General features: G+C 32.4%; 1 protein-coding gene across 2 annotated transcripts in view; it reads left to right on the top strand.

The window, feature by feature from the left end:
* The window catches only part of LOC110374293 (octopamine receptor beta-2R), a 151,935-nt gene that overhangs the window by 18,477 nt on the left and 118,657 nt on the right, over positions 1-14,801 (top strand). For both annotated transcript variants that reach the window (XM_064040164.1, XM_064040163.1), the window contains exon 2: positions 4,461-4,495. The gene's annotated coding sequence lies outside the window, so the exon portion shown is untranslated. The remainder of the gene's footprint in view (positions 1-4,460; positions 4,496-14,801) is intronic.

Genomic DNA, 14,801 nt, shown 5'->3' with positions numbered 1-14,801 from the left:
CATATTGTCGACAAAATGACAAACAATTTCTTTACAATTTGGTAATCACTGGCGCCAGGTTTCTTCCTGTAGTCATTTACAAAATGTATAACCTACTACCCATTTTCGGAACTACTGTCCTTAATAGTTTATTTAAGTTTATCGAGTACAAATAAACTAAAATGTTTAAGAAAAGTAACCTAAACGCAATTTGGTCAAAAGTAAGGCTATATCTCTATGCAAGTCTATAAATTGGTGCGCATTTAGCTGTGCTGAAGAAATGCGCGTGGTTGGTCAAGACCCAGGTACCTACTACTGTCTGTTTTTTGGGCTCTGCTAATTACATTTTTATTTTGAATAAGCGTACCTATAGCGATCAAAAATGAACATTATTTGATAAAACTGTATTATTTATTCAACCAGAAAGTTCATTTTGATATTCTTGTACGCAAAATATAGGTACCCGTACAAATGCAAAAACTGGCACATAATTCATAATTGTGACATTATAATCCAAAGATTAACACATCGCACGGTTCTATCATCACATTTGAATCGGATATAACAGCTGCTAAAAATCTCATCTGATTCGTGTCACTACTCAAAATAATTCTACAACATTAATTGACACAATTTTTAACAAAAAACTTTCTGGCTATCAACCAAACTTCTGAACAAAAATAGCTGACCCATATTTTCTGCCCTTAACTATCTTTTGTTCTGAAAGTGCAAAAATAAACATTGTTCACGAAATTAACCTTTCGAGTCAAGCAGATAGTTATGTTTGTTTATATTAATATCGTAAATAAGTATACAAAATTTGTTACGATCTGATGCTACTATTAATAGCGTAGTTAAAAGGTCAATGACTTGGCGTTATTGTTATAACTCATTTCGCCTAGTTGATCAATCGATTACGGATTAGAAGCAGTGTGGTCGCTATTTGTCAAATGGGATACACCCAGATACACCAGTGTTGAACACGTAGCCATTATTACCATGGTAATGTCGTAGTTAAAATCCAATATAAACTATGTTGTAAATAAAAAAACATATATTCTTCCTTATTTTTTTAAAATAAAAATCCATTGTGCGTAACGTCGGTAGACGCATGAAATGATTTTATAGAAAAAATACAATTCCCACGAGACACAAAAACGCTAGTCAGATAATCCAATTAGTAGTGTCCAACCGTGAAAAACTCAAATTGGGCAGCCTTTGTCGTCTAGTTCTATTTTCTAAAATCCATTTTTGTAGGAAAATATCTGGTATGGATTCATTCAGCAAGTTAATCAAGGAATTGAAACGACAATCCTCGAGTAATAATAGGATTCATCGATTATTAATAAAGTTTATGAGCTTCATATTTCTATTTTTCAATATCAAAGGATCTACTTAATCAACAATAGATATTATACATTAATTAATGTATTGCTGCACAGAGCATTTATTTCGGTTGAATCGCTTGGTGAAAATAAAATCTCATAAAAGCTGTAAAAATTAACTGGATAAATATAGACTATATCGAGACACTGGGACACTTCTATGCCCCCAAGTGGTAACAGAGTGATAATTTGAATCGGAGTTTATACTTAATACCACGGGATTCAAGGAAAAAAGTACGAGAAAATGTTCAATATCTACAATAAAATTATGAGTAGCCCAGCAACAGCTTAAAAATAACCTTTAAATACAACACGATGACACGTGTAATTTATAACATCATCAAGATGTCAATTGACCACTGACTACATACTCAAAACCTCAATCATCTGCCAAATATGTTCAACAAAAGTGAAAACTAAAACCCTTTGGCAACTTGCAATACCACTAACAATTATTGATTGAAAGATTGACAATTTGGCACTCAGCTCAACGTTCAAAAATGATACGAACAAAAATGCATGTGCCATTCTAGTAGGGATTTAAGCGAGGTGACATTTAGATGAAACAAATGTCAGGAATTATGAGGGGAATAAACTCTTACTCGTTGTTTGTTTTTGAGTTTATTATAATAAAAAAATGTCATAGTCTAAAATATCCCCTTGTATTAGGCACGCCGCCAAGTCATTTTATGTTGGTGATTTAAAATCACTCATGCTGTCTAATAATCCTCATCTAAGCTTCAAAATCATGTTTAAGCTGAAAATATAGATTTTTAGGAATCCAAATTCAAATAGTGTCTCTTGATAATCTTAATCAGTCTATTCATTATCACGCTGCTAGAAAATTGCACCTCTTTTAAACTGATAAAAAAAAGAGGAGCTCCTAAAGTCAGATGCGGTTTTATTTGAAGTTCTCGAAAAATCGGAGCAATTTATCGTTCCAAAAACGCATACACCCTTTCTGTTCCTTCAACCGTGGGTAAAAAGCATTTTTATAAAAAAGTATAAGGTCAATGTCCCCTTGGTGGCAAAAAGGTCGAACTAAAAGGTTATTGGGTCCCATGGGTCCTCTATAAATAGATTAAATCTATGCACATTTCATAGAAAGAATCCTTTTCAATTAATTTTTTTTTGAGATATGTTATAAACGTGACCAACGTTTGATTAATTTCTATGTAATCTGATTAAACTTTTCATAGGATTTCTTTCACTAAATCATTCACTAAATTTATTCACTAAATCATTAAAACTAAGATCCATTATCATTATGACGTAAATCATCAAATCATCGCTATCAACATTTTGGCCACAGATCCACCTAGAAAGGATTTTGATAACTGAATCCAAAGTCTCATCGATGTTATCCATTTGAAAGTTCCACTTTTTCTCGCAATTTTTCCGGGTGCTGCATCCCTAACTTTATTAGGTAGGGTTCCGCGAATCAATAGAATCTTTCGGCAAATAGATATGGGCTAGTCTCCGAGATTTGGACCCGATCTCGAATTGGATTTTGTTATATGTAGGTTCGTTTTTTTGCAAGATAGTTGAATGGGGCTTCGGTTTTATCTACTCTGAGTTGTGAATGGTTGTGATCACCCTGTATACTTTTTAGATTTTTTCTTTTGTTGTATTTTTTAAGGAACTTTTTCATGTGATGATAGGATATATATATAATCAGTAGTTCTGCTAATTAATTTATGTCACATTCCAATCAGTTTGTCTTTTTACTGGTCCTGGTAAACTTCTTTATCAAATCGTCATGACTAAATCAACCAATGTCACAATATTGTGTTAAAAAAAAAACAATTGATAATAGGTACAGTATACACACACGAGAAAACGAAACAAAAGAATAATACACGAACGACATAAACAATAACCACACATATTATTAAAATGAAATCTAAGTACCTAATATTTTATACCTAAAGAAATAAAAGCCTTTTCAAACGGGCAATAATGGGCAAACATTTTTTTTAATTAACCTGTTCAGCTAGATTGCCGGCCACTTAAGCGAATGAAAATATATAAAACGTACGTGTACTTCGTATTTTCTGAATACCTATACGGATACCATTTATTATTTGAACGTTAGGGTTTTAATAGCCACGATTTAGCTATAAATGTAAATTTTTGGTAGAACATTTTAGGCCTTTTTGCGTCATTAATTTCTTTTAAAAAGTAAATATTAATTGGTTCATTCGTTTGTAAATAAGAACTATTTGAAATATTTTTTGCTCGATCCTTCAATAATTACCCTATCAACGATTCTTTTAGTTTTCCAATCTCAAATCAATAGCAATCGGATTGGTCAATAAAGTCATTCAATGAAGGTGCGAGTCATTCAATCAAAAAGCAACTTCATCAAGATGACTGCCACATATCCACCATTTTGGTATGCTCTGGCTTGTGCTTCAACAAAGCAAATATATTGGCAATAGCCACAATTTGTTCTGAAAGGGCATTGATTAGGTCTATTCATTGATGGCCATGGTAGGATCACGTCGATTACGTTAATTAAATGATGACCCGGATAGGATCGTAAAATAAGTTATAAGACTAGGAATCAGTTGTTATATTAGCAAATGACCGTGTAGTCCTTTCTTGAACTTTCTGGCTTCTGTTTTTAAGCAAAGTTAGAGTACTCGAGATATACCTACCTCTACAAAATAGTTCCCGAACTACTTAGAACGGCACTTGAATAAAACACTGGTGATACGACTATTCTAAACTCTTCAAGTGTCTTCTGATCATAATACCGTATCGAAATTTTCATATCGTGAAAAATGTACACAGTAACAGATCATAACATTGTCTCGTCCTTCATTTTGGGTTGTTTCGAAACCATTGACCTACCATCTCCAACCACAAGCCAGACGAAAGATCGTTAAAATGACCTATAAAAATGATAAACGCATTTTCAGTTCGACTATTCCAATAATAATATAATCGTAAGCCTAAAAGATAATCGGTTAGTAACGCGTATGATATTTTAACCCAATTTTAATGTGGTCATCTATTTTAAATGGTGATGTAATAATGTGGTTGAATATAAAATTTTATAAATTAATTAATTTGTTTTTTTTTTTGTTACAGATTCATCTAAAGGGCAAGGATTTTGAAAACCAAAGGTACTATTAATTGTTTTTTTTTACATAATTTTGTTAAAGGTTCGTAACTTACTTATATACTGAATTATGATTAATGTGCAAATAAGAGACAGGGAGTAGAAATATGTAACTAATGTATCACTTAAATAATTTATTTTAAGAAATTAGGATCATCAATTCTGAATCTCTCGAAGAAAAATAAAAAGTTAATCTAATTAAAGGTCTGAGTATCTTTTGGAGCCTAGACAATGTTACATAATTTTGAATTTATGACCAAGAAGATAGTAACTTTAATTAAATTACAAGAATAGGGCTATCAAGTTCTAAAAATCTAGAAAGCTTTATTTCTAAGCATAGCATATTTTTATTACAATATAAAAGTGTGACTATATTATAGAATATTTACTGCATTCGCAATCTTCTGTTTCACTCCATTAGGTTATGGACAGTAATTTCATAATACATTAAATCCAGGAAGATATTCAAGTTAGACCAAGTTTAAGCAGATGATGAAAATAGGACGTTAGACATTATATGTATATAGGTATAGTATTCAAGGTATTGCAATACTCTGAATTGCTGAATCCTTACCGAATCGTTCTGTTATCAAATAATTGAAAATGTAGTTTTTTTTGGTATATTCATTGTGTAGCGAACAATTATTTTAATTTGTTTGTTGGTACATTTGCTCGTTTGCAAATCTAACTTTGTTTGATTTCACTGCGCTTTATTTGATACTATAAAACAATGTTAATAAACAATGGAATGAACAATTAGGTACGTTTTTTCAGTTTTATAATTTTTTTATTAGCCTCTTTAAACGTAGCACCAAGTAAATAAAATAATATAATTGCTATTCTCACCACCTTTAAATATGAATAAGAAACTCATTTCATCATGTGCCTAGCCTATTCCCAACTAGTCGTGGTCGGCTTCCATTATAATTTGATGCAGCTGATTATGGTTTTGTATGGAGCGACTGGTCATGTGACCTGCTGCTCACTCCAGTAGCCGGACGCCGACAGATTATTTTACAATACTCGTTATTACTCAGACTTTCTGGCATCTGACAATTTAACGCACCTTCTTAAACATATTTGCCAGATAGGTACTCTATACAACCAGCTTCGTCCAATACATCATCACCTTTTAAATACCCACCCAAATTATCGTAACTAAAATAACACTCTATTTAAATAGAGATAAGATTTATAGTCAATAAACTTGAATCGAACGTCGACATATTTATTTATTTGTACAAAACTCGGACTTTGATGATTCAGATCTTTATCGATACGATTATTATTGGTATCGATATTGTATCGAGAGTATTATGTATTAATTAGAGCGATTGGTGAAACTAATCGATTATATTGATACGCCTTTGAGTTAAAGTAGCTTGATTAATTTGTATTATGAATTAGCAGACTGCTATTAATTATTCAGTAACGATATAATTGATTTGTACGTTAATTTAATGAGAAGCCATATTTGATTTAGTTTGGTATGGGTGATTGAATGAGAACAGAGCCACTTTAACCCATTAAGTGCGCTTTCTTTCTATCTTACATCTGTTTAAATTATAGTCTGTATCATATCGTTATACCAAAAAAAACAAAATAATTATTTTTGAATTCTCAGTAACATAGAAAACACATTAAATGTGATTACGGTAATTAGAATTATATGAAGTAGGAATATTATCCAATTACAGGACCAGTTGGGTATATCTTAAGATTAATGGAACGATCATTGTCGATATTACTGAATTTAAATGAACGAACATACCCACTAATCTAGGTGCAAATGAAGTCACTATTTTCTTCTTGGCTAAAAAAGTACAATATTTTTTTCTACTCTAGACCCAAAATTGTAAGCCATAAATTATTTCCTGCGATTCTTCTATATACAGGCCACAAAAAGTTTATTAGACGTTAAAAATTTCCAAAACAAAGAGTAACGTAATCTCCGGCCTTATTTGAGAATTTATCTTTCAAATTTTATCTCGACTAAATGAAGTTTGCCCGAATTTATTTAGATAATATCTCGTTTTACCATTTCTGTTTTAAATTTCATCCTAATCTGTGTTTTAACTTGATTTGGTAAGGCTAGGTTAATGTCTTCATCTACAATGTAGAAAGATCATATGTATATCTAAAACATTTGAAAGAAAAGTCTGTTTTCTGTAAATATAGGCAAATTCTTGCTAATTTTTCAAGTGAAATATCTTGTCAAGAAAGTTGAAAAAAATGCAAGTCATTTAACAATGAAAAAGCATGGTTAAAATGTCTTCAAAAAACGTGCTACTAAATGTACTGTTGACTAAAATTCTTATCGACAACAAAACAAATGAATATCTATTAAAATGTTACGAGCCATTTCTTTATTTATTTATTTATTTATTTAATAGTTCATGTACACAGATACACACACAGAATACAGAAAAGAAGAAAGATAGAACATATAGTACATAGGCACAGCTTATTTCAAGAGAAATTTCTTCCAGCTGGCCCGTTATGGGAGAGTTAGAATAAGAAGAGATGCAGATAGTGTGTAAAAAAGAAAGAAGCTATAACTAAAAATAAATACTAACATTAACCTAAATACATATGTAATATATATATAAAATATATATATATATATATAAATACACTAAATACTATATGCGTCTATGATGATAAGGACAAATAATGTTCCTTCAACTTCCGTTTAAATAAAGCAACAGTTTGGCAGCTCCTCAGCTCAGGCGGCAAATTGTTCCATAACCGTACAGCGTGCACGGTGAAGGAGTAGGAGTAGAAATCAGTGGAGTGGGAAGGGATTTTAAGTAAGGATTTGAGATGAGTCCTGCAGGACATGCGTCCTGCAGGACCTCCGCTCACCTGCGTCCAGGTGAGCGGAGAAAGGAGAAACGTTCCCGCAGGTACGAAGGAGATTTAGGATTGAAAAGGATCCTTACTAATATTATAAATCGGAAAGTGAGTTTGTTTGTTTGTTTGTTTGTTTGTTCCGCTTTCACGCCGTAACTACTGAACCGATTGCTTTGAAATTTTGCAGACGTAAAGTTAGAAGTCCGGATTAAATAATAGGGTACTTTTTATCCCGAAAAAAATAGATATTCCCGTGGGAAAACAAAAATGTTGTTTGCTTGATGGATGGATTGTAGATGGCGCTGTGTGTCGTTTAAAACAAGGTAATATATTGCAAACGAATATAAACATATAAATTTAGAAGCTAAATGATACGATAATGAATCCTCGAAAATGAGGAATTCCCGAGGGATGACAATTGTGTATTTTATAGATTTAGGTTTAAAGCAGTAGCTGTATAATAGTTAGGTTTAGTTAGTTTAGTGCTTTTTTTCTAGGTAGATATCTGAAGTAGTTATTGTTTTTTCGATAGGTTAGGTTAGTTTAGTTTTGTTCGTGGTTTAGATTGTTATAGTTTAGTTTGGGATTTTAGTTTAGTTTAGGTTTATAGTTGCTCCACAAGGGAAAACGTATAATATAGTGTACCATTCAGTTTTGGTTTAACAACTAATCGTATCCAGCGTTACATCGCGCTTCTTAGATTTTTCCGTGGGAATGAGAAGTTTTCTTATAGTTGTGATTTATACCGCAATATAACCGAATTCCACGCAGGCGAAGCCGCGGGCGGAAAGCTAGTATTAAATAAAAGACACAGAATGCGATGTTCTTTGTGTAACGATTCACGATTTTTTGAGGCAACGACGTTCTTACTGAAGTTATAGAATTGTAACTTGAAATATTTTCTAGCATTATGGACGTCTACACAAATATACGTGACAAAGTAACAAATTATGACTTTTATTTTTATTTGAAACATAAATAGGTTATGAGTATATTCATGCTACATAGTGATTGCTTAATTACAAAAATAAGGCCATATTTATACCTAATAATTATTTTAACACAGTTCTATTTGCTAACCCTTTTATACAAACCTATAAGTACCTGAACTAGGCAAAATCTATAGTCAAGTCTGACTAGCATATCAATACTTTGACAACTCGAATGATTCGGGATAAAATCGATACCGCCACACAAAACACTTTACTCTCAAACGTTATCGATACTCGCGTCAGTTACCATTCATTCATTATCGTCGATGTACTATCTCTATCGGTATATAGTATTAAACATGGAGAACAAAATGACTAGAGGAGATGCCATAACGAAAAATCGCCTAAGAAAATAGCGTGCTAAAATGCGGGTCTGCTTACATATGCCTTCTTTCAACCCGACCATTTTTCGTAATACCAAAAATCGTTGAGATGTCTCAAAGTACTGATCGCCTCGTTAGTACCCTCGTAACTGATCGTTTTGGTCATGCCCACCGTAAGCATTTGATCCAGAAAAAGGCGCCTGACCTACCTGCATTATGGTACCTCCACTCATCTTTCCTTACTCCGTGGTATTAAATCAATAGAGAATAGACAAAGATAGATAGTAGGGGAGTTCTGATGTGTAAAAGAGATGGCGAACTCTATAGATGAGAGATCTTAGAAGGTAAAGTTAATTGGGGTATTATGTTTTGAATAGTCCGCAAACGTTGCTTAAATTGTGTTAATTAAGATGTTTTAGCTCAAAGGAATATCGAGTGAGCAATGATTTTGAGTTGGTTGAGCTTTGTAGGTACAATATATTTTCCTCTGTCAGTTGAATCAGGTACAAGTCTAATACTTGTCAGTATTAGACCTGAGAAGAGCATGAAAAAACTTCATGGAATCATGCATGCGGTATATAGGCTACTTCTTATCGGGATGTGTAGAGTAGTTCCCACGGGGCGTAGGTAAACCGCTGGAAGAATTACGTGATCACATGTTCGCCCTGTCCCTTGGGAAAAACATTTTTAAAAATACCCATAACAGTGGTTTCCATGTGGCTATAGAACACAAAGTTGACATTCATATAGAGTAAGAATATTATAAGATACGAGATCAGAAGCTAAATAGAAAATTTTGCATTTAATAAATAATGATGACTGGCTAGTATGCATTTAATCACTCCATGATCGCATAATGTCTTAGGAATGAAGCTGACCAGTTTAATCACATTCCCTTTGGCTTCATAGTTAGTTGTCTTATCAACCACTTAAATTCATTGGTAATTAATACAATTTATTGGTCAATGTCGAGATTGTCCAAGATTTATATTAATTGAGAAAATTAAAGTACTCTGTTCGAATAGAAGAATTTGCACTTTCTTTGTTTGTATTGAAATAGGTTGATTTTCTTTTGTTTGACAAAACTAAGTATCTGTGGTATCTTGACGTTTTATCAAAACGAATGAATTAGGGTGAGCTATGATAGAATATTTCTGAAACCTTTGTTTATCACGAAAATTACATTTTGCTGGAAATAGTTACAAAGAGTGACACAATTTACCTGTTTTATCTATGTGCGATCTTTCACAGAAAACCGAATGATATATAAGGTGCTTTATTATTACCTGCCAGGACTTGAATGGGGGGTAGTATTGCGTTTATAGATTACAATAGTGAAGAAATTTCGTTCCCCGGAACAGTCAATTCAATTTGAGACAGTAAACAAGTTCAATAAAAACAACTGCTATCTCTTTCTATCTGTTCTGCACGAGTGGCAACGTGCAACTCTACTGGATGGTTTTAAACTAATAAAATAAGTCAAATTTATATGTATTTTCTTTTGTATGAAAAAAAAATATGACAAATAATCAATAATTTATATTTACTATTGTAATCTATAAACGCAATACTACCCTCTATTTAAGTCCTGGCAGTTAATAATAAAGCACCTTATATAAAAGTAGTTATTCCGTGGCCAGTGGCATACTTTTTACATTGTATGCACTATAATATATTATTGAATAAAATATAGGTAAACAAACAAATATATACAACTTTAAAAGCCATTTAAATAAATGCTAATAAATTGTCGGTTGTCATCGCCTATGTAAGCGTTGCGTATCTTTCCCAGCAATCGTTTAACAGAGCCAACGAAAAATATACCCTATTGCAATCACAGTAAAATTTAGTTTACAATAAAAAGATATATACTACTAGGTGGCAAACCAAAGTAGACCTAATACCAATTATATTATAGAGACTATTTTTCTATTAGATCGATAGCAACATATTTGAAGGGTAGGTACACGCAAATGACATTTTACACGATTTTTATTGTTGTATAAGTTTGAAAGGAAAATAAGAGCAGTGTAGGAATGTACTAAACTCAACTGTCACAGAATAACTGCACTCTTGCGCATCTATATAAGACGTTTTAATAAAAGGTAAACAATGACATGACTAATTGATAAAAGCATTACAATTACATATATGGGTATAATTAGCATTTAATATACATTTGAGATGGCTGTTTAAATAACTCTTGTCGCTTCGATTAATCATTGGAGTGATCATTCTTGGAATATAATAAGTACTTCCATATTTTCTTATATCTCGTGGCTAAGTAACAGCCGTACGATTCAATAGTTTATAAAGTAAAGTAACGCTTGCCACGGTTGGTCCATGGATGGGTGACAATCTATGTCATTACCAGTTCTTCCGCGTTTCAGAAGGCTTCATTTGTGGGTTCCGAAAATCATCTAAACATCTTTAACAGGGTGGTCAGAAGCCAGAAAGTCTGCCAGTCTTGCCAAGGACCAACCAAGAGCAACTGAATATTTTCAACTTAATTTATACTAAGTTAATGCCTTGTCCATGGTTTAGGTAAAAACATTTTTACACTCTCACTGAATTAGTAGTTTATAATATTAATTATCTTTTAAATGTTATCAAAACCAGTTTGTGTGTGAATTATTGGTAAGGTTATAAATAAATATGGAATGTTGGTATTAACAAGAATTCCGGGGTAACCATGGCAACATTGTAATCTTATCTTTATAATATTATTTTAGAGCAAAGTTCCACCCGCGGTTTCACCCGCTTTAGAAAAAGTAGCCTATGTGATATCCTGTTAAATAAGCTACATTTCTAGCAAGTTCCACCAAAATTCATTCAGTATAGTTCATCAAGCTTTAGAAATAGTGTTTTGACATAGACATAAATACTAGTCCACATTTCTGTTAGAGTTACCAAAATTCATTCAGTAGTTACAAGCTTCAGGAATAGTGTTTTGACATATACATAAATACTCAATTATGGACAATACCTAACTTATTTGGTTACAATAAGAGTTTTTTTGACACTAACCTAACTGTACATTCCTCGTTATTTAAACTAATGATCATAATCATCTCGCCATCCCAAAGATGCAGCCTCCGATTTATTTAAACGTCTTTTCTAAGTTAACTAATACAGTTGTCAAGTTAAAACTACACGGTATTTAGTAGTCTTGTAAAAATTTGCATTACTATTGTTTTTAACTGTTTGTGAAGGTCGATATTCGGCTGCCTGCCTCTTTCGATACGGTAACTAATATGATGTAGTCATTTACATTTCTATAGCACTACGATGGCCATATTTTTTTGAAGAATTGGTATACTGTTTGTTTTTGTATGTTTCAAACATTTGAAAAAGAAATGACAATCAGGAGACAGACCTACTTTTGTTTATTCAGATTCAGATTAATAAAATGTAGCCTTAAAAAAAATATCAAAATCGGTTCTGCTTTTTGAGAGTGAAGAAGTAACTTAGTCATGAAATGTCGCTTTATAGGAAGGTATAATACGAGAACAGTGCAGGACTCAGGTACATAGATGATGCCGAGTGGAGCTCAAAATTATACAGCGGCATTACGCGTCAAAGTGATTTTATAAAGTCGAACTTTAAACTTAATAGATCTACTATAAATACATACATAATTTTACGTATTGACGAACTGTGGGCGTTCATGTGTGTCATTAGACATAAATAAAAGATTTTGTGTTATTGTGTCAACTAGTGCGATACTCACACTGCACCACCATTCTATTTTCTTAATTGCGGAAACGTATAAAAAATACCTACATCAAATTATGATGAAAACTTGTCGTTTCTGAAACCAATTATAAAACCAAATATTATTTTTTAGCAAAAAACCTCATAATGTTGGTTTATTTCAACACGACCATTAATTAAACGAAAATGAGTATGAAACAAAAAACTCGAAGACTCAACATAATTTGTTAATTTTAAATCTGGTTAATAATGACCCGGAAAGCACGTGTAAAGTTTTTTTGATGAATCATGAATGAACAAATTAATCGATAGTTATGGAATTTACCATAAACCTCAGTTGGATTATCGATGTAGAAAACATTACTATTACCATACTAATTTCTGCCGCAAAGCAGTTTTGTTCCGTTTGTTCCGTCTAGTTTGGAGGCCTTCAATATAAACGTAATTATAGGCACTTCAAAAATAAATAGATCGGCTTTGTCTCTAGGTATACTGACAATAAGCGGAAAGGTATAAAATTAATTTAAGGAATAAGACATTTTGACGTTCAAACATTATGACATATAGACTAAAAGCTGACATAGATTCATTCGTTTGCAAGTTAGCCATTGCATGAGATAAACACATTTTTCGATATGTATTATTTATGAACCCTTAACCATCCACAGACAGCCTACAGACAAAATTCTTTGATCACAAACCAGACATAATTAATACATGAACTCAGTTTACAAACCATGTTATAAGAGCCATACGTTTATCAAGTCAAAATGTTCACGGTATGATCAGATGAACAGCCTATGAAAGCCAGGCAAGCGATGTCGGGACTCTCATTATTCTGGCTGAAATTCAGCACGTAATTTCAGCTGCGGCATTTGTCATTAGCGTAGAAGTAGCCAATAAATTTTGTCGTACGTATCTGTAGGCAAATAATAGCGATGTTCTGTCGTCAATATTATGTCAGTTATGGCTTTGTTGAGGATCTTAGTAAGTTATGGAAAGTCAGATTTGGGAACGGTAGGTATAATAATTTGAAATTTGATACCATCAACACGGGGTGATTCACGGGGTGATTCTGAGAATGTGCGTTAATGTAAGGATATGAATGAACATAATTTTATAAATAAATGAATGTTTTACGAAAGACTAGAGTTAGACCTAATTATTGAGTAAAGTGACCTTAATTATATTAAGTATGCTTACATTCATGACAAACACTAAAGACTATAAAATCAAAGGCATAGATAGAACAAATCATCTTAGATTATGTTATAATGGACACAAAGTTAGCAATAATCCTCAAAGGCAGGTGAACGTGACATGCATGACAAAGGTCACCGAAGACCTTGCTAGTCCGAAACTAAGTCTTAAGTGGACTTAAATAGAATTGAAAATGTAATATACCAGCTGCAACTGATGAAATAGTCAACTCGAATTATGCACTTATAATGGGTTCATTAAAATATAAAAAAAAACTTAAACGATTTTGTTGTCAGACTTTTGACAACTTTAAAATAAGGTGATGATTGATTTCTATCAACAAAAAATGCTGGATTAACTGGATTGACCTTACAAAATACAAAAAATCACCAATACAGTAATAACTAATATCAGATTAGCTGCGTCATAGACATAACTACAAAAATCGAATCTGACGTAGTTTTTATTACATTTTAATAGTCTTTTTTTAGATCAACGTCAGAGTATTTCAAATAATAAAGTTATTTATATTTATTAAAAAAGGTAGGAGTGGCATTCCTAAATAATAATGAGTCATCACTGCACTTTGAAATCATAATGATTGTGTGTATTACAAGTTGTCTAAAATAATATTCATCATCATCATGATCTTTTCACTTTTTATTTCCTGTTTTTCAATTCCCATTTACCTTTAAAATGTTACGTTCGTTATGAATTTCAAAGTCACTATCATTAGCTTCTTACCAGGAGTCATTTGCTAAAAGTATAAGTCAAAAGTCCGCCTCGACAATCTAAACTTGAATTCCAAAAAATGCCCAAAAATTCAGGAAATCATGGAGTGCTTACCGAACACGTTTGACAATGACGGCGTAAGAAAACCCCATTGGTCCCATGACAATGTCCGGAGACAAAAGTCTGCCGCTCACTGGTACACAATGTGTCTGAGACTTGCCACTGACAGCCATGGTGATAAATAATTTTAACGTTTGTGGTTCAAGTTAAGAGATTCTGGCCATGTCTAAAAATAAGTGGAAACAAATCAGTTAAAAGAGAAAGAAAGATGTGTCAGTGAAACTTTCCAATATGTGTCAAAAATGATAAAATCACATAATGCATTGAAAGTTTTACTCAAGAATTCGTCTTAAAATCCTGTAGTATTGAGATTGCAAATATGCAAAATGTATGAGCCTTTTTTGTAGTAACTAAAAATTAACATAAGAACGTTAAG

The sequence above is a fragment of the Helicoverpa armigera genome, chromosome 21, assembly GCF_030705265.1.
Source record: "Helicoverpa armigera isolate CAAS_96S chromosome 21, ASM3070526v1, whole genome shotgun sequence".
In the NCBI taxonomy this organism is placed as follows: Eukaryota; Metazoa; Arthropoda; class Insecta; order Lepidoptera; family Noctuidae; genus Helicoverpa; species Helicoverpa armigera.
Note: the sequence above shows the minus strand (reverse complement) of the source record. Positions and strands in the feature narration are given on the sequence as shown.